This window comes from Leucopleurus acutus (genome assembly GCF_964270905.1).
Source record: "Leucopleurus acutus genome assembly, chromosome: 15".
Classification (NCBI taxonomy): Eukaryota; Metazoa; Chordata; class Mammalia; order Artiodactyla; family Delphinidae; genus Leucopleurus; species Leucopleurus acutus.
The window spans coordinates 87236558-87264381 of NC_139157.1; positions in this window are offsets into that span (position 1 = coordinate 87236558).

Sequence of the window (27824 nt, forward strand, 5' to 3'; positions counted from 1 at the left end):
TCTCCTAGCAATGCACTTAACTGAAATGATTTCCCCAGAAGTGCTTCTTCCTTTTACAATCTTTACTATAAAAGCAATTTTAACTCCTCATAAGCAATTTTCTAACCTGTGGATCAGTGCTGTTTAACTACAATTCAAAAGCAACTACTGAAATGTATATAAGTACCTGATTTTTGAACGATCAAAGCATAACCTTGGTCATGAAAAATTATTTTAAAAAATCATGATATGTTCATTCTTAACATCTATGAAGAAATAAAAAAACAAATTTTAGGGGAAGTTATCTGAGAACTAACCAAATTATCTAATGAAAATTATCATAGTCAAAATCATTTTCTCCATATACATTAAGGAGAAAGTAACAGGCATTTGTAGCAGGTACTGGGACTGCTGAAATGAAGTTTTAATGAGCACAGAGAACTGCAAATGAATAATTAGCCTCAATGTGGTAACTGCTCAGACATATATACAAAAGAGGGAACTATCCATCCTAATGTATCAGAAAATTATCCAAAGATAACATGGCATATAAGTTCAAAGGAAAATACACTTTCACAATTGGAGAAGATAGAAAAAGGGAATCTAAGCTATGTCATGTGAGGCATTTTCAACGAGTATTAAGGAGAATTATTAGAGTTCCTTTCTGCAAGTGGTTCACAGTGAAGCTAAGAAGGTAGAGAAAATTTAAAGGGTATTATACTATGATACAATTTTTTTTGTAAAGAAAGATAAATCATTGAAAGTTATCAGGCAGAAAACATTAAAAATATTATTTGTGTTTTAATACAACATCAACATCATCAATAAGTTGATGTTGTGGAGGTTAGCGTAAATCCAAAAAGGATGTTGTTGAAATAAAGTGTTTAAAAAACACAGTAGAGACATAGTGAACCTCTGGACTAAGGCAGTTGTCAGGGAAATAGAAAAGAAGGTAGACCTAGAAGGCAACATTATAGAAAAGTTAGATATGGAATGAAAGGATTCACGGTTGATTTAGACTTTTCTAATTTGTGCTCCTGAAAAGAAAAGTGAAGATGGAGACATGTGATGTGAGAGAATCCATAGCAACTGTTTAAGGGAAACATTTTCTTATCATTTTAATCATTTAAGTATACTAATCATATGTGTTAGAATTTTTGTAATACAGTTAGTACTCTGTATCTGTCGGTTCTGGATTCAACCAACCATGGATGAAATTCAAAGAACGACTCCATTTTATATAAGGAACTTGAGCATCTTCAGATTATGGTACTTACAAGGAGTTGGGGGGATGGTTCTGGAGCCAATTCCCTCTGGATACCAAGGGACAAACGAAAATCGATTTTTTTTCTAAGCTGAAAATTTTTCTCCAGTTTAATTGAAATATAATATAATTGACATACAACAATATACAAGTGCACAACAAAATGACTTGACTCACATATATTGTGAAATGATTACTAAAATAAGTTTTTAAACATTATCTCACATAGTTACAACAAAAAGGAAGATTTTTTTTTCCTTGTGATGATAGCTCTTAGGATTTACTTTCTTAATGACTTCCAGATATACCTACAGCACTGTTCACTATAGGCAATGTGTTTACATTACATCCTTATACTTGTTTATCTTATAACTGGAAGTCTGTACCTTTCCACCACCTTCATCCAGTCTCCCCTCCCCCACACACCCTGCCTTAGGTACACACAAATCTGATCTCTTTTTCTGTAAGTTTGGTTGTTTTTTGTTTTTATTTAGATTCCACAGTGTACAGTATTTGTTTTTCTCTGCCTGACATATTTAACTTAGCATAATACACTTAGGTCCATCCATGTTGTTGCATATGGCAGGATTTCTGCCTTCTTCTTTTTCTCATTGAAGTATAACTGACATACAAAGTTATATCAGTTTCAACTGTACAATGTAGTGATTTGACATTTACATACATTACAAAATGATTATCACAATTAAGTCTACTAACCACCTGTCAGCATTCAAAGTTATTACATTACTACTGACTATATACCCTACTCTGTACATTACATCCCCATGATTTATTTACTTTATAATTGGAAGTTTGTGCCTCTTAATCTCATTCATCTATTTCCCCATCCCACCACCCTCTCCTTTCTGTCAACCACCAGTTTTTTCTCTATATCTATGACTCTATTTTTGTTTTGTTGTGTTCATTCATTTGTTTTGCCTTTTAGATTCTACATATAAGTGAAATCACATAGTACTTGTCTTTCTCTGACTGACTTATTTCACTTAGCATAATACCATCTAGGTCAATCCAAGTTGTTGCAAATGGTAAGATTTCCTTCCTTTTTAATGACTGAGTAATATTCCATGGTGGTGGTGGTGGTGGTGGTGGTGGTGTGTGTGTGTGTGTGTGTGTGTGTGTGTGTGTGTGTGTCATAACTTCTTTGTTCATTGAACCATTGATGGACACTTAGATTGTTTCCACGTCTTGGCTGTTGTAGATAATAATGCTATGAACATGGGATTGGAGATATCTCCTTGACATAGTGGGTTTTTTTTTCCCTTTGAATATATACCCAGACACAAAATGGCTGGATCACATGGTAGTTCTATTTTTAGTTTTCTGAGGAACTCCCAAACTGTGTTCCATAATAAATTAATTTTTAATTGGTAATCATATTTAACTGTATTTTATTTTGAATAAAATAATAGGAAACTAAAATATATTTCACATTCACTGCATATAAGAACTGTAATACTTCCCTCAAATGCACTGCACTAGCACATTAAACAATCCCTAATCATAAAGTAATTACATTAATATGAAAATAAGTGGAGATATCTCAATTTAGATTAAAAAAATTCTTATCATTGAAATATTAGTTAACAATTTCTTTGATAAAATATAACAACAGGTAGTGACGCTAAGAAATGTTTCTATATTTCTATTAAAGATAACATTGTATCATCTTTTATATGTCCACTATGAATTCAAACTGTGAAAGATCCTATAAGACTAAAATTTTTCCACTTACCCTTGCAAAAGCCTGCCCCCAAATTGTTCTTTCCCATCCCTCTTGCTAAACTCAAATTGTCTAACTAACAGCTACTGGACTGTTACACCATCCTGGCTGCTCCTGCTTCCTTGTCCTGTGACTAACACATCCTCAGGTTCCCTATAACTTCTGAGAATGTGAACAGTACTCAATTCTAGGAACAACTTGAACTCTAAATAATTTCCATCAACCTTTAATCTTCCTGCAGAACACACTTCTTAGAGCTGTTCTCTCATGTCACAATGTTTTAATAAAAGGCTTTAGATAATGGCTTTGCTGTTTTGTTTTGTTTTGTTTTAAATTTTCCTTTCACAAAACTCATTATTGGTAGGGTAAGTTTTGATTTACTTTTTCAATACTAGTCAGAAATAGAAGTGTGGATTCTGCTCTTTACCCTTGGTGATGTATAATCACTGAAAGGCTTTGACCAGGGAATGGTTATACAGGAACTGCTTCTATAAGACAATTGATTTAAAAATTCTGTGAAACATAGGTTAAGTTGAAGAGAATCCAAGAAGTCTTCCAGATGATTTTAAATATACAGTAAATAGGGACCTGATTTGGACTTATGACAGTGGAATGGAAAGGGAGGGATAGTTATGTAATGAATATTGCGGCAGACTTATGAAAGGATTAGAAATAGAATTTACCTCTATAGTTTTGAGCATCAAATAATTTACATTAAAAAAGGAAAGTCAGAAAAGGAGAAAAGAGGTTTCCCTTTTTGGGATGAGGAGAGTGGGATGTTGATCAGAAAGAAATGACAGAGGAAAGTATTGTTTTAAACTTGAAAGTAAATTTATGCAGGGGATTTTAAGTAAGTCATCAAAATTGAGGGAATGAGGCTTAAAACTTAGAAGTGATGACAGGTGAGTATTTGTGAGTTACCTGTACAAAAAGGATGTAGAGTCAAGATACTTCTGAAAGGATTGGAAGGAAAGAGAGAAGAAACCAGAGAGGAAAGGACTAAGAGTAGACAGAAATGAGAGAAATTAATCTATTGGAAGAAACTTGAATAAAATAAACTGTGTTTCATCAGATCTAAGTGCCTTCATTTGTGTGACTCACCATTTATTTTATACACCATAAAGAGGGGTAAAGATGTACCAAATATGTACATCTTAGAATCAAAGAAATACAGTGTGTTTAGGATACAACAGGGGGATGGCTATGAGTCCATCATAATTATCAATAAAAGAGTAAGTATTTTATAGAAAATAGTTTACAATGATGAGTCCCATAAGATGTAAATCTGTGTATAGCTGGTGAGTAGATGTCTGTAAACAAAAAATCATTTGAAGTGAAAGAGGCTGAAACTTCGATGTGAAAGTCATCTCAAGCCATGGTTGTTGTAAGAAGCAGGCAAGGAGGTTGGGAGAAGGTGGTATACCTGTCTGAATTAATTTCCAAAGGGAACTACCATCATGATTGTGTTAGAATAAAGGTCTGAAAGTGGGACAGGAACTCTGCTAGCCTCTTTCTCCTGTTCGAGACTGTCCAAAAGAAAGACAGAACAGTTTCCTCTGGAGAAAATTTCAAAAACATGTTGTCATCAAGAGAAAGCAAGGTGGACTTATGAGAGGTTTCAGTTAGAATTAGAAGGAGGGTCCAGGAAAAAGTTTAAATAGGAAGGAAAGTTGCTTCACATGGACAGGAGACAGACTTACTTGCTCAAAAATGGCTGAACATCTAGTATTACTTGCATCTATTTTCCCTGACCCTTTACTGTCCTATACTAGGAACATTTGTCTCATTCTTTAGTTTAAATAATGTCCTCCTAACAAATATTTTTATCTTTATGAAAATTATCTCAGTGTTAATTGTAAGACAAACACTCTTAACATTAATGCACTGAATGGTAGTTCTACTGATAGAGAGCAGTAGATGCAAGCACTAACGATGCTTGGTGAACGCTGATTTACGGAAAGTTGTCTCATCCATTCCTGGGGTTTATGTAGAACTTGTTTTTTGCAATTTCAGACCATTCCTCAAGTGCCAGAAGTTTAATAGAGGGCTCTGGAATGAGAATAATTGGGTTGAAAATGTTAATCCTAGTCTTCTGAAAAAAGTGTTTGACAGTGATGTGTTGGCAAATGTTTAAAAACTAGCTTTCTGAGGGAAAAAGTCAAGCTCCTGATTCATAGTGTTTTCTGATTTCTGGGGTGTACATATGACCACCACCGTGACTGATGTCAAGCCACCAACAACCTGACATTCACTGGCCCATAAAACTGAAAATTTTACAGTTGATTCTTGCGAGTGGGCGTCAGCTGGGTGTCACATCGCTTCATGCTGATATATCAAAGCAATATCATTTCGAAGAAAGAGTCCTGGAGTTTGTAATGAAAGATATAGACACTGGTCCTATCTCAACTTTCCACTAGTCTTTTAAGATCTGGTGAACAGGAACTATCTTACTTCCTTCTGCTTCCCATTATTTACTTCTTACTAGCTATGAGATATCCACAAGAAGGATGGTTAGAAAGATGGCAAGGTAGCTACTATTATTATTATTTCTATTTGTCACAAAAGAAATTGAAAAAAAAATCAAGGTAAATAATTAGACTTGGGCAATAGAGTAATAGAGATCAATCTTTAAAATTACTTTTATCTCAACACATTAATTTTAATTAAAATTATTTGCACTTCCAGGAAGGTAAAGTTAAATAACTGGTTCATAGAATTTATAAATGTGAACACATGGTTATAGACTGCTCTGCCCCTCCAGGGGTTGGTCTGTGGATCAATCCTCTCTCTTTCTCTAGGTCTACATCATGGACTCTCAAAGGGGGTGGAGTATATCACTCCTTTTATGTGTATGGCACACATACCTGTGGCATTAAAATTTAATGGTAGGTGTGAGTAGCAAAATAAAATGTCCATAGAGACTCTTTTCATGATTTTTTTTTATGTTGAAGCCCACTGGCTTTATCAGTACTAATAGAACATTCTGTGTTGATGGGTGTGTTCTATTCTGTGTCATGCATTACAGTAGCCACCAGCTACATGTGACTATTGAGCCGTTGAGACGTGGATAGTGTGACTGTAGAAATGAGTTTTAAATTACATTTACTTTTAATTAAACTTAAATAGCTACCTGTATCTATTGCTGCAGTATTGGAGAGCACAGCTCTAGATCCTAGTGGAAAAACCTGATTTAAAGACACATATGGGTGTCATTTATGAAAAATTATTTAAGCAGTTAACTAACAGTTGCTACCAACTAGATTCTTCTTTTCATTACACTAAAACATCTGATATCAGTTGATTTATGATTCTCTATGCTACAGAATTTCTTTCAGTTCTCAAAAGACAGTAGGAGCCTGTGTAATCCCTGACAAATGAATCACAAACTTGAGGTCTTGTCTTAAGGTGGGAAGGTTCTCGCCATCCTTCCCTTAGAAATTAAAAATATTCTGAAGGAATAAATAAAATACTCAAATAAAATAAGATATATGAAGGAGTCCAAAATGACATCCTTCCATCCAATGGTTCCCATCTAGAACCCTACACACTAAATCAAATGTAAAAAGAAGAAATTTTCAAAGTCCATCATTTATTATTACTTTCATAACAACCTCAAAATTGCAAAACATTCAGAAATCAAAGGCTGCAAGATCGATTTTTATTACTTCAATTTGTAATGGTTCATCTGATTGCACCTGTTCCAAGAGGCGAGACCAATTACCTTTTCTTACCCAATTCCTAGATAATGATATTTAATAGCATTCTATAAAAATAACAATAAGTAAGATCATTTTTCAGCACCATGCTAATTAACCTTACAGCAACACTATGTAAGTAGATGTTACGACTAGTTTACAGATAAAGTATAGCAAAATTAAGGTCACATATACTAGTTAATAGAATAGCAGAGGCAGGATTCTGAGTCAATACCACTTGATACAAGATTTGTGTTCATAAACACAATTATGTAGGGTTACTCATCATGCAAGAAAGATAGAAGCGTGCTGTTTAGAATGATCCTGATATGTTAGCTTATTTCTATTAAATATATGTGTATGTGCACACAAAGAAAACTAGCCACATACTCTAAACTCCTAAGGATGGAAAATCCAATTCTAGAAGAGAAGAATTATTTTGAAAGAGTGTAGTATTACCAATAATTGTTAAATAACAAGCTTATTTACACTGTAAAGTTTTACTAGAAATGAACATTGCTATATGTAGCATAATATATTATAGTCACCGTGCACAAAATTAAAAAAAAAAGTAAGGTAATTTTTGACATTTTTGCCATACTGAAATTACAAAAAAAAAAATCATTGTGTGACGGGGTCTACAAAAAACATATGTTGGATTGGTGATTATCTAATGACTAATGAAATTTATGTATCCAATCTAACTTTTCAAACTGAAATAATGGGTTTTCATTGTATTTATAGTGAACTAAGGCAAAATTAATTCAATGTGATTGCACTGGATCAATGCAGCAAAAATAAGGGCAGATCTAGAAAGCATAGCAAAATGTGTTTAATTACAAGATGTTAACCATCAAGAATAATGATAGAATTTTTGTTGTGGATAGAATGTATGATTGATAATATCTCAGATGGAGATGAAAATCAATCCTGGTACCTTAATTTTATATATATATATATATATATATATATATATATATATATATATATATATATATATATTTCTCTGTTTCTTAATATTGAAGTTCCTCAAGTACAGATTACAGTAGCTAAGGGTTTATATGTAAGATGTAAAGAAGTGTATTACAGGTAGAGAGGAAAGCATTAAAGAAAATCACAAAGTGGTTTATAAGGAAACAAAATGAGAGAATTTCACTTCTTTTGTCCCATATATATCCATAGAAAGTCTAGGGAAAGATGAAGTATACCTATTCTTATAGCATTTATTTAATGAAGTAAAGATATATAAGATGTTTTATATATATATATATATATATATATATATATATATATATATATATATATATATAGAGAGAGAGAGAGAGAGAGAGAGAGAGAGAGAGAGAGAGACTCAGTACATAATAACTCAGTCCACTTTGTTACATTTCTTTTGTTATTATAAAACACTCAAATTCATTTCCCAAAGGAAAACAGTGCCTAATGACAGAAATTGTACTGTATCTACAGGCCTGGTAGTAACATGTGTAGTTGTTCTATCCCCATTTAACCAGCACCAGCCACCCTTAAGTGAAGGAATATATGCAGATCTAGCCACCACTTGAAATGCTGTCCTTATAGGCTTCTGGACTTAGATCTTCAGACACAAGGAATTTATGTGAAAGGTTTTGCACATCAGCGTTAAGTTTGGCAGAAATCTATCCTGTTTTCTTATTCTGATAAATCAGTTCTCAATCTTTACATCAACCTGAGGTTTATTTTGATGAGAAATTGGATGAAAAAATGGGACTCCATTCTTGTATCATCAGATTGCCCAGAATTTCTTTTGACTAGGGCTATTTCACAAGAGCTAAAATCATCAGGGCTATGTTTTCCCCTCCTCTTTTACAAGAGTGATGTGGCAGTCACATAACAAGAAGTGTCAGAAAGGTAGGATCCAAACTGCCATGTCCCTGAGAAGACCAAATAAAGGTATTTTCAGATTTATAGTCTCAAAGAACAAGCTAGCTAGGTGCTTTTCTTTTCTGTAAAAGAAAACCTGCAGATGTACTGGAAATGTAGAAAACCACTACCAGGTAATGAAAGAGAGAATTCTTGAATTTGAATGTAGTAGTATCCATAAAAGAGAACTGTTAGATTAAGCCCAGAACAGTTATTGATACAAGTAAATACATAACTAAACAAAAACTCAATGGTATATTGAGAAAATTATTTACTTAATTTTTCTATCAATAAAATAGTATAAGACAAAGTAATATTTTTAAAGCATAAAATGGAGTTTCAGATCAAACTTTAAGTTATATTTGAATGGAGTAAGTGAAAGAATGATGCTCAGTTAAAACCTCTACTTTTGGTATCTATATCTGTAAAATGTTAAATAAAGTTATACCAGTACTACTCAGCCATAAAAAAGAATGAGATTCTGCCATTTACAGCAATGTCGATGGACATAAAGAATATTATGCTTTATGAAATTAGTCAGAGAAAGACAAACACTATAAGATGTCACTTATATGTAGAATCTAAAAAATAATACAAAGATGTATATAGCAAAACAGAAACAGACTCACAGATACAGAAAACTAACTAGTCGTTACCAGTGGGGGTGGGGGGGAAGGGCAAGATAGAAGTATGGGATTAAGAGATACAAACTACTGTGTATAAAATAGATCAGCAACAAGGATATATTGTAGAGCACAGGGGAATATAACCATTATCCTGTAATAACTTTTGATGGAGTATAATCTGTATAAATACTGAATCACAACACTTGTATACCTGAAATTAATGTAATATTGTAAATCGACTACACTCCAATAATAAATAAATAAATATAAAAAATTAAAATATACCAATATTCGATTTTTTAATGTAAATGTGAATAAAGTTTAATTTTAATAATAATCCTAATTGTGTGACAGAATCTAGAATTAAGTATCTGAATTCTTAAGTCATTCATTCACTCATTCAGAAATCATAAATTGTTGTACACTTCTGTCCAGTGCAAAGGTAAAAGATAAAGTCCTTGCCTTTCAAGAAGTACATAGGTTAGTGAAAGACCTGGACAGCAAAAATGAGAACTAGAGAGAGAAGGGGAAAGGAGAGAGTAAAAAATTAAAGGAATACTGTCAGATGCAGGACCAGATATAATAAATCTTAAACAAGCATAAATGTCTTAAATTGCCCTCTTAAAAGAAGTCTGCTGGAGCAGATTCAAAACAAAATTCCAAACTATGCTACTTTTGCAAAACACATATAAAGCTAAATGGCATAGGAACACTAAAAAAGAAAAGACTAAGCAACAATGCCTCAATAAATTTGAACTAAAGCAAAAGCAAGTAGCACTAATGGTCATTGGAAATCAGTGTGGTTCTTTAGAAACAAATTGGTTATATACAAAGGACATGAAAATATTCACTCTATTTTTTTTTGTTTGTTTGGTTTTGTTTTGTTTTGTTGCGGTACGCGGGCCTCTCACTGCTGTGGCCTCTCCCGTTGTGGAGCACAGGCTCCGGACGCGCAGGTTCAGCGGCCATGGCTCACGGGCCCAGCCACTCCGCGGCATGTGGGATCTTCCCAGACCGGGGCACGAACCTGCATCCCCTGCATCGGCAGGCGGACTCTCAACCACTGTGCCACCAGGGAAGCCCCACTCTATTTTTTTAATTGAAGAGTCTGACCTATAAACATATTATTTTGTTATAAAAAAACAATACATGTGCAAGGTAGAAATAGGAAAATAAAAGAAAATCTCATAAAGGGAAGATTACAAAATACCCACCACCAGAAGTAACAGTTGTATAGTGCTATAATATTATTTGGATAACATTAGAGCTAGTTTAATAATTAGTTTTATGCAGAACACAGTATTTGGTCACCAGAATTTTTTTTTTTTTTTTTGGTGGTACGCTGGTCTCTCAGTGTTGTGGCCTGTTCTGTTGTAGAGCACAGGCTCTGGATGTGTGGACTCAGCGGCCATGGCTCACGGGCCCAGCCGCTCCGTGACATGTGGCATCTTCCTGGACCGAGGCACGAACCCGTGTCCCCTGCATTGGCAGGCAGACTCTCAACCACTGCACCACCAGGGAAGCCCTGGTCACCAGAATTTTTATAGCAATAATATAGTCTTAAAATTACCCCATGTCATTAACTAATTTTCTACAGCATGTTTTTTAATACCTCCCTAAAATTTCATCATAGAGATAGAGTATAATTAATCCCAAACTTAGACATCTATATATTTTCTAAATTGTCACTTTTATCAAAAATCCTGAAATAATCACCTTTCTAGGTATATTGTGAAACATTTCTGATAATTTCCTTGGAACAATTTCTAAAGAGGAATTTCATGGATAAAGCATTTGAGTATGTTTGCCTTTTACCACATCTGAACACATTTTTTACAACATTTGACTAAATTGCTTACTAAATTATGTAGTTTTCTACATTTTGATGGGTTTTAACAATTTGCAGACCAACCAGGAGTATAAGAGTGTGCACATTTAACTGCATCTTTACCACAACTGATTATTGTTATTTTTAAAAAATAGTCATTTGTTTGGTGAAAAATGATGTCTCGCTGTTTGAATATTCATGTTACTGTCTGCTAATGAGATAAACATGAGTGAGGTTAAATATTCATTTATTTGACATAATAATTTTTCCTAGAACTATTTCCCTGTAGAAATTATCAAGAGAAACTGTAACTCAAAAGGAATATATATGCATATGTATGCATAAAGGTCTTCATTAGTTATTTATTAGTAAAATATTGGAACAAAGTGACCATTATTATGAAAATGCTTAAATAGATTATGATGTATATTTTTCATGGAATATTTTGCCATCATTCAAACGACATGTCTGAAGACCATGGAGCATAATGGACAAAATAATCACATGTTATAATGGTGAAATGTTTTGTATCTGAAAGTGCTAATGTATGTAACTATGGATCATGTGGACAAAATTAAAATGATAAAAAGTTGTAACATTGTGAGATTAGAGAGATTATTTTTGTTTGCTTTCATTTCCACATTTTTTTAAAAAAAAATATTAGTATAGTTTTACAATGTAAAGAAAGGAGGAGGAGGAATTTGATGATGACCACAAAAGAAATGGAGATGCTTTTGATGTGTCACTTATTCTGACTGTCACTGTCATCACCAGGATTCAGGTCTGATTAACTACTGAACTGATAAAATGTCACCTTGTCTCTAACCTTGGCTCATAGTTTTCAGTGGTTGTTCTTTTTTTAATGGAATAAAGTTGAAATTTTCCTAATATGTTATACACAAAATTATTTGAATGTTTTTTTGAAAGTTGAAAGTTGAAATTTTCCTAATATGTTATACACAAAATTATTTGAATGTTTTTTTGTATTTGAAGTGAAGGCTCTCATATTTGACTACCTGGGTTATATCCCAGTTCCACCAGTTAATAACAGGCTGATTTTCAAGAGGTTACATATCATCCTTGTGGCTAAGTTTCGTTTTCTGTAAAATGAGGATACAAGTGGTTTCTGGCCCTGTTGCCAGCCTATTATCAGTGATTGCTTAGTACGTGAGACTCAATAAGTGTTAATAATAGCATGATTTGTATCACCTTTGTACTCACGGTGCCATAAAATCTTGCCCCAAGTTACCTTTTAATTCTCAGACCTATTGTGTTGGTTAGTGCTATATTAGTGATCGTTTAGAAACAGTCTTTGCCACAAAACACATTACACAAATATTTTCTCATATCATTGCCACACCCCAGCTCCCACAACTGACCAGCTGGGTTGCCTTTCCCCATCCCTGTTATGCATACATTTCCAAATCTCTAAAATCCTGGTCAACCTCAAAATAACGGTCAGTAAAATACAATACCTTCCCAGGATTGTGATGAAGCCGGCTTGTACCGGCTCACAAGTGCTGAATATTAAATTATTATAAACTCTGTGAGTTGGTTGGCATAATTCTGGCACATTGATATCAAAAAAAGGAGACTATTTGCACCAAGGGAATTACATAATGTTATAAATAAGCCCTCTCTGCATATTTTTTTCTTCCGAGAGCCAATTGTTAAACATTTACTTGCATGTCACTGTACATTTACACTCTTAAGTTCTTTTGATTCTTACCTAACACTTTGGGCCACTCGTTTTAAATCAGAAGACATCTCTTCGAAACTTGCTTTCACGACATTTCAAAGTAGGATACACTCACTCAGCAGGACACCTCTCAGGGTGCCTCATCTGTCTCCTGTGGATAATATTGACTTGGCAGCTTGGTTAAAGGATAGATCAAATGAACCCATAGCCAATTCATTTGTAAACTTCAATAGGAAGGGAAGAGCTATAATTACCACTGAACATTTTATTTTAACTTGATTTTAAAATTAAATAACTTAGGGCTTCCCTGGTGGCGCAGTGGTTGAGAATCTGCCTGCCGATGCAGGGGACACGGGTTCGAGCCCTGGTCTGGGAAGTTCCCACATGCCGCGGAGCAACTAGCCCCGTGAGCCACAATTACTGAGCCTGAGCGTCTGGAGCGTGTGCTCCGCAACAAGAGAGGCAGCGATAGTAAGAGGCCCGCGCACTGCGATGAAGAGTGGCCCCCGCTTACCACAACTAGAGAAAGCCCTCGCACAGAAACGAGGAGCCAACACAGCCATAAATAAACAAATAAATAAACAAACAAATAAATAAAATTTGAAAAAAGAAAAAAAGCAAAATTCCTTAAAAAAAAAGCTCATTAAAAAGATAAATAAATAACTTAGAGATGTATTGTTGTTTTTAAAACGCTGCTCCAGAAACAAGAATATGTCTTACTAAACTATGAATGAACATGCAGTTCATAAGCCATTGCCTATACCATTTATACAAAGAAATGTTATATTATTGATTTAAGAATTAAAACAAGCACTTTGAATTAAAGTTCTCAACACTGGAATATTAAATCTGAAAGCACCAAGGTCACTGGATGTTTTTAATAATGGATCTTTAGTTCTATCATAAAACTGACTTAGTTTTAAAACATGCTTCCTACTTAATTGTGGAATTAGGCACATAAAGAAAAATAGAAATTGTATAATTTGATTTTTTTTCATTTTTTTTCATGCAGCTTGGTATTAAGAATAATAAAACTAGAATAGATTTACTATGAAGATAATGAATTTAAACTTTAAGGCCCTTCACTTAGAAGTAGTTTTTCTAAGGTCTTCTGTCTAATTTTGTATTTATAATTTAGCATTCTTTTTATTAAAGCAGATTCCCAAATCATAAAGGTCAAGGTCCTTTTTTGGTTCTGATAGGAACATTTATCTTCCACTCTAAGTGTCACAGTTCAGAGCTCAGGCTGAGGGGCTGGTCTCTGTGCCTTGTTTTCCCAAAGGGTCTCTCTGATGTGTTTCATTGACTCCTTGGACCTAAATCAGTCTTTATGTCACAATATGTCTGCACATAACCCAGAGGGTAGAAGGTAAACAAAATCTTTAAATTTAATCAAGATCCTGGATCTAGGGTTCATTCAGATGAAAAAAAAAAAATAACTGAGCTTTTCATTGACCTCCAGGTTCTTGGTGGAATTGTCAGAAATGAGAGAAACATACAGTGCAAAATGCCACACGTTTTGTTCAGAGACCCAGGACACTGTAAAGTGCCTGTTTGTCTGCTTCCAGTTACATAATAGTACGTCCTTTAATATTACTTTAAAATAAAAATTCTTAATGAAAGATTTCAGTTGCTTAAGATGTATTTCCCCTATGAAGCAGTATAATTTGAACTACTAATGGCAATTAAGAACTGACTGGTTCTTTTTTGAATGTTAGCAAAAACAAAAAGTTACAATCTAGTAAGATTCAAAAAAAAAAAAAGAACCTAGCTAAATCTGACCTCACTGATATGATATACTTTAAAAAATTACTTGCTACATTTATCTTCAGAAGTGATAATAAAATTATGTAATTATTGGTTGATATAAGCAGATCCTAATATTCCTGTGTACATGTCACCTCTTACCTGCTGAGGGGGAACTCTGGACAGTCACAGGAGAGAGGCTGGAGCAGCCGGGAAATGTAGCCACTCTTAGTGGCTGGTTACACAGACATTCAATATTTTGACACTAGTGATGCTGTCCCATTATCAGCCTTGTTGATCTAAATACTGTTGTCCTGTATTCAAAATTTAAGCATATCAAAATAGTCTTTCTTAGTTTTTATTAAGTATAAAAACAAGTAGCCTAATACCAAATTCTTCTTGAAGATGTTTCTAAGAATACTACTTGCAAGCTGCATCGAGATCAGTGATATGTCAGTGAGTGAAAATGACACCCATCCCATAATAAATAGAGCAAAGTGTCTAAGAACACTTGTAATTAAGTTGTTTCTAAGAGTGTTAGTTGCAAGTTACATTGAAAATAATGTTATATTGTAACTGTAACAATGAATGAGAGTAACACCCATTCTTTAATTCATGTAGAAGACAAAAAGGATTTTGATATGCATTTACGAAGAAATAAGATTATGATTTTGAAGGAGAATGTATAAGCTATGCATAATCAGAAACAAAGAGTTGTATGAATTTATCTTTATAAGTAATAAGCCATGAAATCAATCCTAATGGTCTCAATTCTCAGACTTTGTATTAGAGGGTGGTGTACAACAGTCTGATTTCTGGACCCCAAATACACATAGCAGTGTTGGAGGCTCTCGTTCAGACAAATCTGGAATGTTCATTCCTGAAGTGTGTCCTTCAAGGTGTTTACAGCAGTAACTCTGTGCAAGCACACTTAACTCTCAAATAGCCCAATGAGGTATGAAATATAAATTATTTTATATAGGGTAAACTTGATTAATAAAAGTGTGTTTGTTTTAACTATAGCAGAACCTGAGTGAGTGATGCATCAAAGAATGAGCTATTTTCTGCATGACATGGGCAAAGGATTGAATATTTTTTTGAAATAAAATTTCTTGTATTTATTTGAAGTAAACCCCCCTGAATTTATTAGTATTAATGAAAGTCAGTACATTATAACACCTTCACTTTTGTGTATGTGTGAATTTCACAAGTTCTGACAATATTTTAACATGTTAGTTACAGTCAACACAGAGAGCCCTGATATGATGGGTGAGTTTATACATTAGAACAGGCTCCAACTCATCTAGAAGTTCTGTTATGGATGCTAATACTTTCTGTTCTATATCTTCCACTTTTAACCTGTCGTCATATATCTGTTTGCACTTACATACCAACTGCATACCTTTACCTTGAACAGCTTCTCACTTTTCAACCTAGTTTCCTAGTTAAACACAAGCCTCATTACACATACCTCTCTTTTTTTTTACATCTTTATTAGAGTATAATTGCTTTACAATGGTGTGTTAGTTTCTGCTTTATAACAAAGTGAATCAGTTATACATATACATATGCTCCCATCTCTCTTCCCTCTTGTGTCTCCCTCCCTCCCACCCTCCCTATCCCACCCTTCCAGGCGGTCACAAAGCATCAAGCTGATCTCCCTGTGCTATGCGGCTGCTTCCCACTAGCTATCTACCTTACATTTGGTAGTGTACATATGTCCATGCCTCTCTCTTGCTTTGTCACAGCTCACCCTTCACCCTCCCCATATCCTCAAGTCCGTTCTCTGGTAGGTCTGTGTCTTTATTCCAGTCTTACCCCTAGGTTCTTCATGACATTTTTTTTTCTTAGATTCCATATATATGAGGTAGCATACGGTATTTGTCTTTCTCTTTCTGACTTACTTCACTCTGTATGACAGACTATAGGTCTATAGACCTCATTACAAATAGCTCAATTTCATTTCTTTTTATGGCTGAGTAATATTCCATTGTATATATGTGCCACATCTTCTTTATCCATTCATCCGATGATGGGCACTTAGGTTGTTTCCATTTCCAGGCTATTGTAAATAGAGCTGCAATGAATATTTTGGTACATGACTCTTTTTGAATTATGGTTTTCTCAGGGTATATGCCCAGTAGTGGGATTGTTGTCATATGGTAGTTCTATTTGTAGTTTTTTAAGGAACCTCCATACTGTTCTCCGTAGTAGCTGTACCAATTCACATTCTCACCAGCAGTGCAAGAGTGTTCCCTTTTCTCCACACCCTCTCCAGCATTTCTTGTTTCTAGATTTTTTGATGATGGCCATTCTGACCAGTGTGAGATGATATCTCATTGTAGTTTTGATTTGCATTTCTCTAATGATTAATGATGTTGAGCATTCTTTCATGTGTTTGTTGGCAATCTGTATATCTTCTTTGGAGAAATGTCTATTTAGGTCTGCCCATTTTTAGATTGGGTTTTTTGTTTCTTTGTTATTGAGCTGCATGAGCTGCTTGTAAATTTTGGAAATTAATCCTTTGTCAGTTGCTTCATTTGCAAATATTGTCTCCCATTCTGAGGATTGTCTTTTGGTCTTGTTTATGGTTTCCTTTGCTGTGCAAAAGCCTTGAAGTTTCATTAGGTCCCATTTCTTTATTTTTGTTTTTATTTCCATTTTTCTAGGAGATGGGTCAAGAAGGACCTTGCTGTGATTTATGTCATAGAGTGTTCTGCCTATGTTTTCCTCTAAGAGTTTGAGAGTTTCTGGCCTTACATTTAGGTCTTTAATCCATTTTGAGCTTATTTTTGTGTATGGTGTTAGGGAGTGTTCTAATCTCATACTTTTACATGTACCTGTCCAGTTGTCCCACCACCACTTATTGAAGAGGCAGTCCTTTCTCCACTGTACATTCCTGCCTCCTTTAGCAAAGGTAAGGTGACCATATGTGTGTGGGTTTTTCTCTGGGGTATCTATCCTGTTCCATTAATCTATTTTTCTGGGTTTGTGCCAGTACCATACTGTCTTGATTATTGTAGTTTTGTAGTATAGCCTGAAGTCAGAGATCCTGATTCCTCTAGCTCCGTTTTTCATTCTCAAGATTGTTTTGGCTATTCAGGGTCTTTTGTGTTTCAATACAAATTGTGAAATTTTTTGTTCTAGTTCTGTGAAAAATGCCAGTGGTTGTTTGATAGGCACTGCATTGAATCTGTAGATTGCTTTGGGTAGTAGAGTCATTTTCACAATGTTGATTCTTCCAGTCCAAGAACATGGTATATCTCTCCATCTATTTGTATCATCTTTAATTTCTTTCATCAGTGTCTTATAATTTTCTGCATACAGGTCTTTTGTCTCCTTAGGTAGGTTTATTCCTAGATATTTTGTTCTTTTTGTTGCAGTGGCAAATGGGAATGTTTTCTTGATTTCACTTTCAGATTTTTCATCATTAGTGTATAGGAATGCCAGAGATTTCTGTGCATTAATTTTGTATCCTGCTACTTTACCAAATTCATTGATTAGCTCTAGTAGTTTTCTGGTAGCATCTTTAGGATTCTCTATGTATAGTATCATGTCATCTGCAAACAGTGACAGCTTTACTTCTTCTTTTCCGATTTGGATTCCTTTTATTTCCTTTTCTTCTCTGATTGCTGTGGCTAAAACTTCCAAAGCTATGTTGAATAAGAGTGGTGAGAGTGGGCAACCTTGTCTTGTTCCTGAACTTAGTGGAAACACTTTCAGTTTTTCACCATTGAGGACGATGTTGGCTGTGGGTTTGTCATATACGGCCTTTATTCTGTTGCGGGAAGTTATCTCTATGCCTACTTTCTGCAGGGTTTTTATCATAAATCGGTATTGAATTTTGTCAAAAGCTTTCTCTGCATCTATTGAGATGATCATATGTGTTTTCTCCTTCAATTTGTTAATATAGTTTATCACACTGATTGATTTGCGTATATTGAAGAATCCTTGCATTCCTGGAATAAACACGACTTGATCATGGTGTGTGATCCTTTTAATGTGCTGTTGGATTCTGTTTGCTAGTATTTTGTTGAGGATTTTTGCATCTATGTTCATCAGTGATATTGGCCTGTAGTTTTCTTTCTTTGTGACATCCTTGTCTGGTTTTGGTATCAAGGTGATGGTGGCCTCGTAGAATGAATTTGGGGGTTTTCCTCCCTCTGCTATATTTTGGAAGAGTTTGAGAAGGATAGGTGTTAGCTCCTCTCTAAATATTTGAAAGAATTCACCTGTGAAGCCATCTGGTCCTGGGCTATTATTTGTTGGAAGATTTTTAATCACAGTTTAAATTTCAGTGCTTGGGATTGGTCTGTTCATATTTTCTATTTCTTCCTTATTCCGTCTTGGCAGGTTGTGCATTTCTAAGAATTTGTCCATTTCTTCCAGGTTGTCCATTTTATTGGCATAGAGTTGTTTGTAGTAATCTCTCATGATCTTTTGAATTTCTGCAGTGTCAGTTTTTACTTCTTCTTTTTCACTTCTAATTCTATTGATTTGAGTCTTCTCCCTTTATTTCTTGTTGAGTCTGGTAATGGATATCTATTTTATTTATCTTCTCAAAGAACCAGCTTTTAGTTTTATTGATCTTTGCTATTGTTTCCTTCATTTCTTTTTCATTTATTTCTGATCTGATTTTAATGATTTCTTTCCTTCTGCTAACTTTGGGCTTTTTTGTTCTTCTTTCCCTAATTACTTTAGGTGCAAGGTTAGGATGTTTATTCGAGATGTTTCCTGTTTCTTAAGGTGGATTTGTATTGCCATAAACTTCCCCCTTAGAACTACTTTTGCTGCATCCCATAGATTTTGGGTCGCTGTTTCTCAATTGTCATTTGTTTCTAGGTATGTTTTGATTTCCTCTTTGATTTCTTGAGTGATCACTTCGTTATTAAGTAGTGTAATGTTTAGCTTCCACGTGTTTCTATTTTTTACAGATCATTTCCTGTAATTCATATCTAGTCTTATAGTGTTGTGGTCGGAAAAAAATACTTGATACAATTTCAATTTTCTTAAATTTACCAAAGCTTGATTTGTGACCCAAGATATGATCTATCCTGGAGAAGGTTCCATGAGCACTTGAGAAAAATGTGTATTCTGTTGTTTTTGGATGGAATGTCCTATAAATATCAATTAAGTCCATCTTATTTAATGTATCGTTTAAAGCTTGTGTTTCCTTATTTATTTTCATTTTGGATGATCTGTCCATTGGTGAAAGTGGGGTGTTAAAGTTCCCTACTATGAATGTATTACTGTCGATTTCCCCTTTTATGGCTGTTAGTATTTGCCTTATGTATTGAGGTGCTCCTATGTTGGGTGCATAAATATTGACAATTGTTGTATCTTCTTCTTGGATCGATCCCTTGATCATTATGTATTGTCCTTCTTTGTCTCTTCTAATAGTCTTTATTTTAAAGTTTATTTTGTCTGATATGAGGACTGCTGCTCCAGCTTTCTTTTGGTTTCCATTTGCATGGAATATCTTTTTCCGTCCCCCTACTTTCAGTCTGTATGTGTCCCTAGATCTGAAGTGAGTCTCTTATAGACAGCATATATATATGGGTCTTGTTTTTGTATCCATTCAGCTAATCTATGTCTTTTAGTGGGAGCATTTAATCCATTTACATTTAAGGTAATTGTTGATATGTATTTTCCTATTTCCATTTTCTTAATTGTTTTGGGTTTGTTATTGTAGGTCTTTTCCTTCTCTTGTGTTTCTTGCCTAGAGAAGTTCCTTTAGCATTTGTTGTAAAGCTGGTTTGGTGGTACTGAACTCTCTCAGCTTTTGCTTGTCTGTAAAGATTGTAATTTCTCCATTAAATCTGAATTAGATCCTTGCTGGGTAGAGTAATCTTGGTTGCAGGTTCTTCTCCTTCATCACTTTAAATATGTCCTGCCAATCCCTTCTGGCCTGCAGAGTTTCTGCAGAAAGATCAGCTGTTAACCTTATGGGGATTCCCTTGTGTGTTATTTGTTGTTTTTCCCTTGCTATTTTTAATAGGTTTTCTTTGTATTTAATTTTTGACAGTTTGATTAATGTGTGTTTTGGCATATTTCTCCTTGGATTTATCCTGTATGGGACTCTCTGTGCTTCCTGGACTTGATTAACTATTTCCTTTCCCATATTAGGGAAGTTTTCAACTATAATCTCTTCAAATATTTTCTCAGTCCCTTTCTTTTTTCTCTTCTTCTTCTGAAACCCCTATAATTCAAATGTTGGTGCGCTTAATGTTGTCCCAGAGGTCTCTGAGACTGTCCTCAGTTCTTTTCATTCTTTTTCTTTATTCTGCTCTGCAATAGTTATTTCCACTCTTTTATCTTCCAGGTCACTTATCTGTTCTTCTGCCTCAGTTATTCTGCTATTGATCCCTTCTAGAGTATTTTCAATTTCATTTATTGTGTTATTCATCATTGTTTGTTTCATCTTATTTCTTCTAGGTCCTTATTAAATGTTTCTTGCATTTTGTCTGTTCTATTTCCAAGATTTTGGATCATCTTTACTATCATTATTCTGAATTCTTTTTCAGGTAGACTGCCTATTTCCTCTTCATTTGTTAGGTCTGGTGGGTTTTTATCTTGCTCCTTCATCTGCTGTGTGTTTCTTTGTTTTCTCATTTTGCTTATCTTACTGTGTTTGGGGTCTCCTTTTTGCAGCCTGCAGGATTGTAGTTCCCGTTGTTTTTGTTGTCTGTCCCCAGTGGCTAAGTTTGTTCAGTGGGTTCTGTAGGCGTCCTGGTGGAGGGGACTAGTGCCTGTGTTCTGGTGGATGAGCCTGGATCTTGTCTTTCTGGTGGGCCGGTCCACGTCTGGTGGTGTGTTTCGGGTGTCTGTGGACTTTTTATGATTTTAGGTAGCCTCTCTGCTAATGGGTGGGGTTGTGTTCCTGTCTTGCTAGTTGTTTGGCAAAGGGTGCCCAGCATTGTAGCTTGCTCGTCATTGAGGGAAGCTCGGTGCTGTTGTTGAGATGGAGATGTCTGGGAGATTTTCACCATTTGATATTATGTTGGGCTGAGAGGTCTCTTGTGGACCAGTGTCCTGAAGTTGGCTCTCCCACCTCAGAGGCACAGCACTGACTCATGGCTGCAGCACCAAAAGCCTTTCATCCACATGGTTCAGAATAAAAGGGAGAAAAAGTAGAAAGAAAGAATTAGTAGAAGTAGAAAGAAAGAAAGTAAGAAAGAAGGAAGAAAGAATGAAAGGAGGGAGGGAGGGAGAGATGGAGAAAGGAAGGAAGGAGGGAAGGAAGGAAAAAAGAAAGAAGATAAAGTAAGATAAAATATAATAAGGTTATTAAAATAGAAAATAATTATTAAGAAAAAAAAATTTTTAAAAACAAAAAAATAAACAGACAGATAGAACCCAAGGACAAATGGTGGAAGCAGAGCTATACAGACAAAATCTCACACAGAAGCATACACATACACACTCAGAAATAGAGCAAAAGGGGAAAAAAATTATAAATATTGCTCTCAAAGTCCACCTCCTCTATTTGGGATAATTCGTTGTCTATTCAGGTATTCCACAGATGCAGGGTACAGCAAGTTGATTGTGGAGCATCCGCTGCTTCTGAGGCTGCTAGGAGAGATTTCCCTTTCTCTTCTTTTTTCCCACAGTTCCCAGGAGCTCAGCTTTGGATTTGGCCCTGCCTCTGAGTGTAGGTCACTGGAGGGCGTCTGTTCTTCGCTCAGACAGGACGGGGTTAAAGGAACAGCTGCTTCGGGGACTCTGGCTCACTCTGGCCGGGCCGGGGTTGGGGGAGGGAGGGGAACGGAGTGCGGGGCAGGCCTGCGTCGGCAGAGGCCAAAGTGACATTGCATCAGCCTGAGGCGCTTTGTGCGTTCTCCCGGGGAAGTTGTCCCTGTATCCCGGGACCCTGTCAGTGGAGGGCTGCACAGGCTCCCCGGAAGAGGGGTGTGGATAGTGACCTGTGCTCGCACATAGGCTTCTTGGTGGTGGCAGCAGCAGCCTTAGCATCTCATGCCTGTCTCTGGGGTCCGTGCTGTTAGCCGCGGCTCGCGCTCGTCTCTGGAGCTCTTTAAGCAGCGCTCTTAATCCCCTCTCCTCACGCACCAGGAAACAAAGAGGGAAGAAAAAGTCTCTTGCCTCTTCGGCAGGTCCAGGCTTTTTCCCGGACTCCCTCCTGGCCAGCCATGGTGCCCTAACCCCCTGCAGGCTGTGTTCACACCTCAACACCAGTCCTCTCCCTGCGCTCTGACCAAAGCCCGAGCCTCAGCTCCCAGCCCCGCCCACCCCGGTGGGTGAGCAGACAAGCCTCTCCTGCTGGTGAGTGCTGGTTGGCACCGATCCTCTGTTCGGGTGTCTCTCTGCTTTGCCCTCCGCACCCCTGTTGCTGCTGTGCTCTCCTCTGCGGCTCCAAAGCTTCCCCCCTCCGCCACCCGCAGTCTCTGCCCGTGAAGGGGCTTCTAGTGTGTGGAAACCTTTCCTTCTTCACAGCTCCCTCTCACTGGTGCAGGTCCCATCCCTATTCTTTTGTCTCTGATTTTCCTTTTTTCTTTTGCCCTACCCAGGTACGTGGGGAGTTTCTTGCCTTTTGGGAGGTCTGAGGTCTTCCGCCAGTGTTCAGTAGGTGTTCTGTAGTAGTTGTTCCACGTGTAGGTGTATTTCTGGTGTATCTGTGGGGAGGAAGGTCGTCTCCCGTGTCTTACTCTTCCGCCATCTTCTCTTCGTCCTCACATGCCTTTCTTGACTTATTCATTTAATATGACTTAAGAACAATAAGGGAGCAACATATATGAATTGAAATATTGTTTTTGCTTGTCTTAGCAATTTTGTCAAGGGTATTTTGAATCTCCTCTTCAAAAGTTCCTTCTAATGGCATAGTAATTGTTTTTATGATCTTTCCAATGAATTATGAAGTATTCTCCTGTCAAGCCCCATTCTTGTGGTAATGAAGTCTATGAGACGGATGCCCTCATTTAATCCTGGATTGATATTAAAGAGTTCCTTCCCTCATCCTTTTTATACAAGAGGTATGAAAAGGTGAAGGGAGAGAAGATTCAAATGAAATCATTATTATCTTTATTATTTTTTATCATCAAATATTTATTGATACCTGTCCTTTGCCCAAAGCTCAAAGGACTATTGTAATGAATTTTAAAAGCCTTTGTCCAATCTTAGAATATTTATACACAGAAAAATAAAGCATCAGTAAAAGTTCCTTGGAGAGCTTTTGAAAATAGACATTGGACTGCACAATATCCACATAAAATCTTTCCAAACAATGAGAATATTAGCAAAATGGTTGTTAATTAAATGCTTAATCCGTGCTTATTTAATCCAGTACTTGATAGATCGTATACTTATTGACTGCCAATTCAACACTTAATAACATTGGAGATGCCTCTTGAGATCAATATGTAATCTAATTATACTTGTTTTATGGCATTTGGAATATAAATTCAAACTTTATTTCACATGATTTTATCTTTGTATCATCTAGTATTTCCATTTAAATATTGTAAAAATAATTTTCTTCTCTCTTTTCCTATTCATATGTCCAACTGTTTCACTATTTTTACATATTAGTCATACGTTAAATTCCCTCTCTGATAGTTTCAACTTCTGCATAATGTTTAGGTCTCATTCTATTGATGATAGTTTGTTTCTCTTGTTTTTTTGAACACCTTATAATTTTTTATGGAACTACCTTTAAAGAACAAGATCATATGTTTCCTTAGATTATTCCTTAAAGAATGTCATGTACCAGAGGACCAAAATGGAAGCATTGTATATAATAGTCGAATTCTTTTAAGTATCGATAATAATAAAATATATTGTTATAAAATTCTCATCTTGGTTTAAAGAGGCTCTTATTCCATTATTTAATTTTGTAATTCAAAATGGTTACAAGTGGAAATTTGAATTTTCAAACTCATTGATTCCTAAGTTCATTATGTGATTATTATGTACTTGTATTAATTTTACTAGGTCATCTGTAAATATTATCTTATGTAAGTTATAATCATTTTTAAAATGTTACCACTATTTGGATGTATTCAACAGGAAGTAGGCAGGTTATTTGATCATTGACAACATGAAAAGATTTTTATTTGGCATTTTGTATAAAGTAAAAATAAATAGGTATAAGCTCTGTCATCAAATAACTAATAATCATCTATGAAAGATAAGGCAATAATTCAAGCAAATATAGTTTAACTATAAATTGTTAAATGTTGTTAGCTATTTTTATTAGGAGATATCAGTGGAAATTTATTAAGTTAGAATTTTTGTAGGACTGGAATTAAAAACAGGCTTTATTTGTTATTTATTTAATATTTGTTTTTATTATTATTCTGTGAAAGAAGGTAATCTGATAAATTGAGACTAAGTTAGGCTAATAGGGCAATCAAGGAAAAAATATATTTAAGAGATGAGTGCCAAAGAGTAGAAAGGAATCATTTATGGAAATTTTTTCTGCAAATAATATTTGCAAAACATGGGAACAGCAAATACAAACGCCCTGAGGCAAGATGAAGTTTAACTGCAATCAAGAAACAAAAAGAAGCTAAAAGGTTAGGTCAGGAGATAACCACACAAATTTACACCAGCTGGTCCCTAACTTCAAGTATGTGGATATATTCTTGAGGTGAGTTAGACATATATATCATCCAAAAAACAAAAAAAACGTTGACTCCAAAATTACCCTGGAAATTCTGAGTGAGACTCTTTACAAAGGCACAACCATATTAAAGATCACAGCCATAATTCTCCAAACTGCACTCTGGTCATCACTTGCAGGCATTTAATGGGGGTGTTTAATATCCTCTATAAAATATGGGGCAGGAAGAACAAACATCCTAGCATGTCTGCACCGTGCACCTAGTGTCTCACAATTGAAAATTAGCTGGAGCTCACCCTGCTGATGGCTTTGCCGTTTTTTTTTGTTGTTGTTTTTTTTTTTTACCTTTTATTGAGTCCCATCTCTTTTAAGAACTGGGATATATTTTTTGAAGGAAGTAAACTATAGGAAAATTCAACTGACAGAGATCATACTGTACTTGACTTTTCTGTTCTTTGCTACATTTATTTGTTGAGACAAGCGTCTGTTCTTAGCCTATTTTTAATGGCTCTGTTAAATATAATGGACACACAGTAAACTGCACATAATTAAAGAGCACAATTTAAGTTCTGAAATATGCATATACCCATGGAACTGCCAAAACAATGAAGAAAAGGAACATATACACCACTTGCAAGTGTTTTTATGCCTCATTTATAAAGCACCTTTTTTTTCCCCACATTCCACCCCTCCACATCCCCAAGTGACCACTGATATGTCTTTTTCACACACACACACACACACACACACACACACACTGTATTTTATTTTTACAAGAGATAAATAAACCGACACCAAGCATTGTAAATGGATGACCACAACAAAAGCAGCAATGATTGCAATTACCAAATAGGCAGAAATGGAGACATAAAAATCCAGGCAGAATTATCAGGAGTAAACATGGATATAAGAAAACATAATGTTTAATTCTAATCTAGTTTTATGAAAGCAGTGGTCTTCCCATCTACCTGTGCTTTAGAACCAGCTGGAAATGTTTTCTTAGTGAAGTTTGTCAGGCCTACTTCCCAGAGATTCAGAATTGGGAAGTTATAATTTTAAAGACTCCACAGGTGATTCTATTATTCAATCAGGTTTGTAAACTAGGGGACTAGAGTAGTTGACAACATCAGAGGAATGGTAAGAAATGCAAGGTTGACCCAGAGGCTAAGAAGACAACATTTATTTCAGTATGCAGTAAAGGGTCCATAAAGTACTTTGTTAGGATAACACATGTGAAATGAAAAGGGTTAGGAATCAGAAAAGTCATTTTGGGAAATCTTCCAACATATAAGACTAATCAGTGGGGAGAAGTTGGGTGAAGAAGGCTTGGAGAGAAAGTAAGGGAAGGACCAGAGGTTGGAGAAGAGTTAGTTAGACAGATAGATGATACATACAGAGAGATAAAGATGTATTTATTTACATATATTATTTGTCATAATGGTGTTGGTGCATGTAAATATCTTACTGAACATACTTCTTAATTTATATACTTTAATGGCTTATTTCTGCAAAGGATTTTTTATTTCTGATGTGAAAATCTCTAATACAGAGACAGGCATTGAGGTAATCTGGTCAAGAGGGTTTTGACCCAGGCAGGGGCATGGAAAGTCCCCCAAATTACACAGGTAACCATCTACTCTGCTTAGAAAAGGAGTTGCCTATGTTATGAATGAAATTAAGAACTCTGATTTTAGAATAACCAATTAAAAATCATCCCAAATATAAATTACTATAGCCACAAGGCAAGAAACTGGATAGCAGGAAAGAACAATAGGTCAGACAACAAAAAGCAAAACTTTCTTGTACTGTTTCTTCTCTTGACAAACAAAGTCCACAATGCTCATTGTTAAGTTATTGGGAAATATCTGTTACACTATGATGGAGGTAGGCTGTGATGATACACACCAAGTCAAAGAGAACTATGGAAGGAGTCCAGAACTATGGCTGGCACAAAATAGATGCTCAATAAGTATGTGTTAGATAAATTAATGAGCAGCAGGAAGTAAGTGACATAATATAAGGCAAATCGGGCAAAGAACTGAGACAAATTTTGAACAAGCCTTTGGGAATGTCTAATAAATACTAATTATCATTTATTTTAGATTTGCTTGGATTCGTGGACACAATGTCAAAGCATTTGTATTTTAATCCCATGAAGAAGATAAATGAATGTGTCATTATAACAATAATGTATTATAAATATAATTTATTATCTTCTATGTGCCCCTAGAAATGTATATATACTTCCCATATATCTGTAAACTGTTCTATAACATAGATATTTTGATCCACAGTTTACAGATGAGAAATTTGAAGTTTTGATGTCTTGGTAATTGTTTTTATTGCATTTAATTTTGGGTTACCTTTTTACTTTTGGAACAAGATAATGGTTTTCCATTTATGGTGTTGATATAAAATTTCTATTTTTTCCCAGATCTATTAAGGCATAGTTGACAAAGAAACTTATAAGCTTTTAAAGTGCACAAGGTGATGATTTTATATACATATACATTGTGAAAGGGCCGCTCTCACATAGTTAATTAACCCATACAACACCTCAGAATTTTTATCTTTCCTTTGTGTATATGTGAGAACATTTAGGTCCTATTCTCTTGACAAATTTCAATTATACAGAACAGTACTATCAACTTAGCTACCATGTTATACATTAGATCCTCAGGCCTTATTTAACTTACAGCTGAAAATATGTACCCTTTGGCCAACCTCTCCTTATTGCCCGTACCTCCCTGGTTCTGGTTCAGGCAACTATT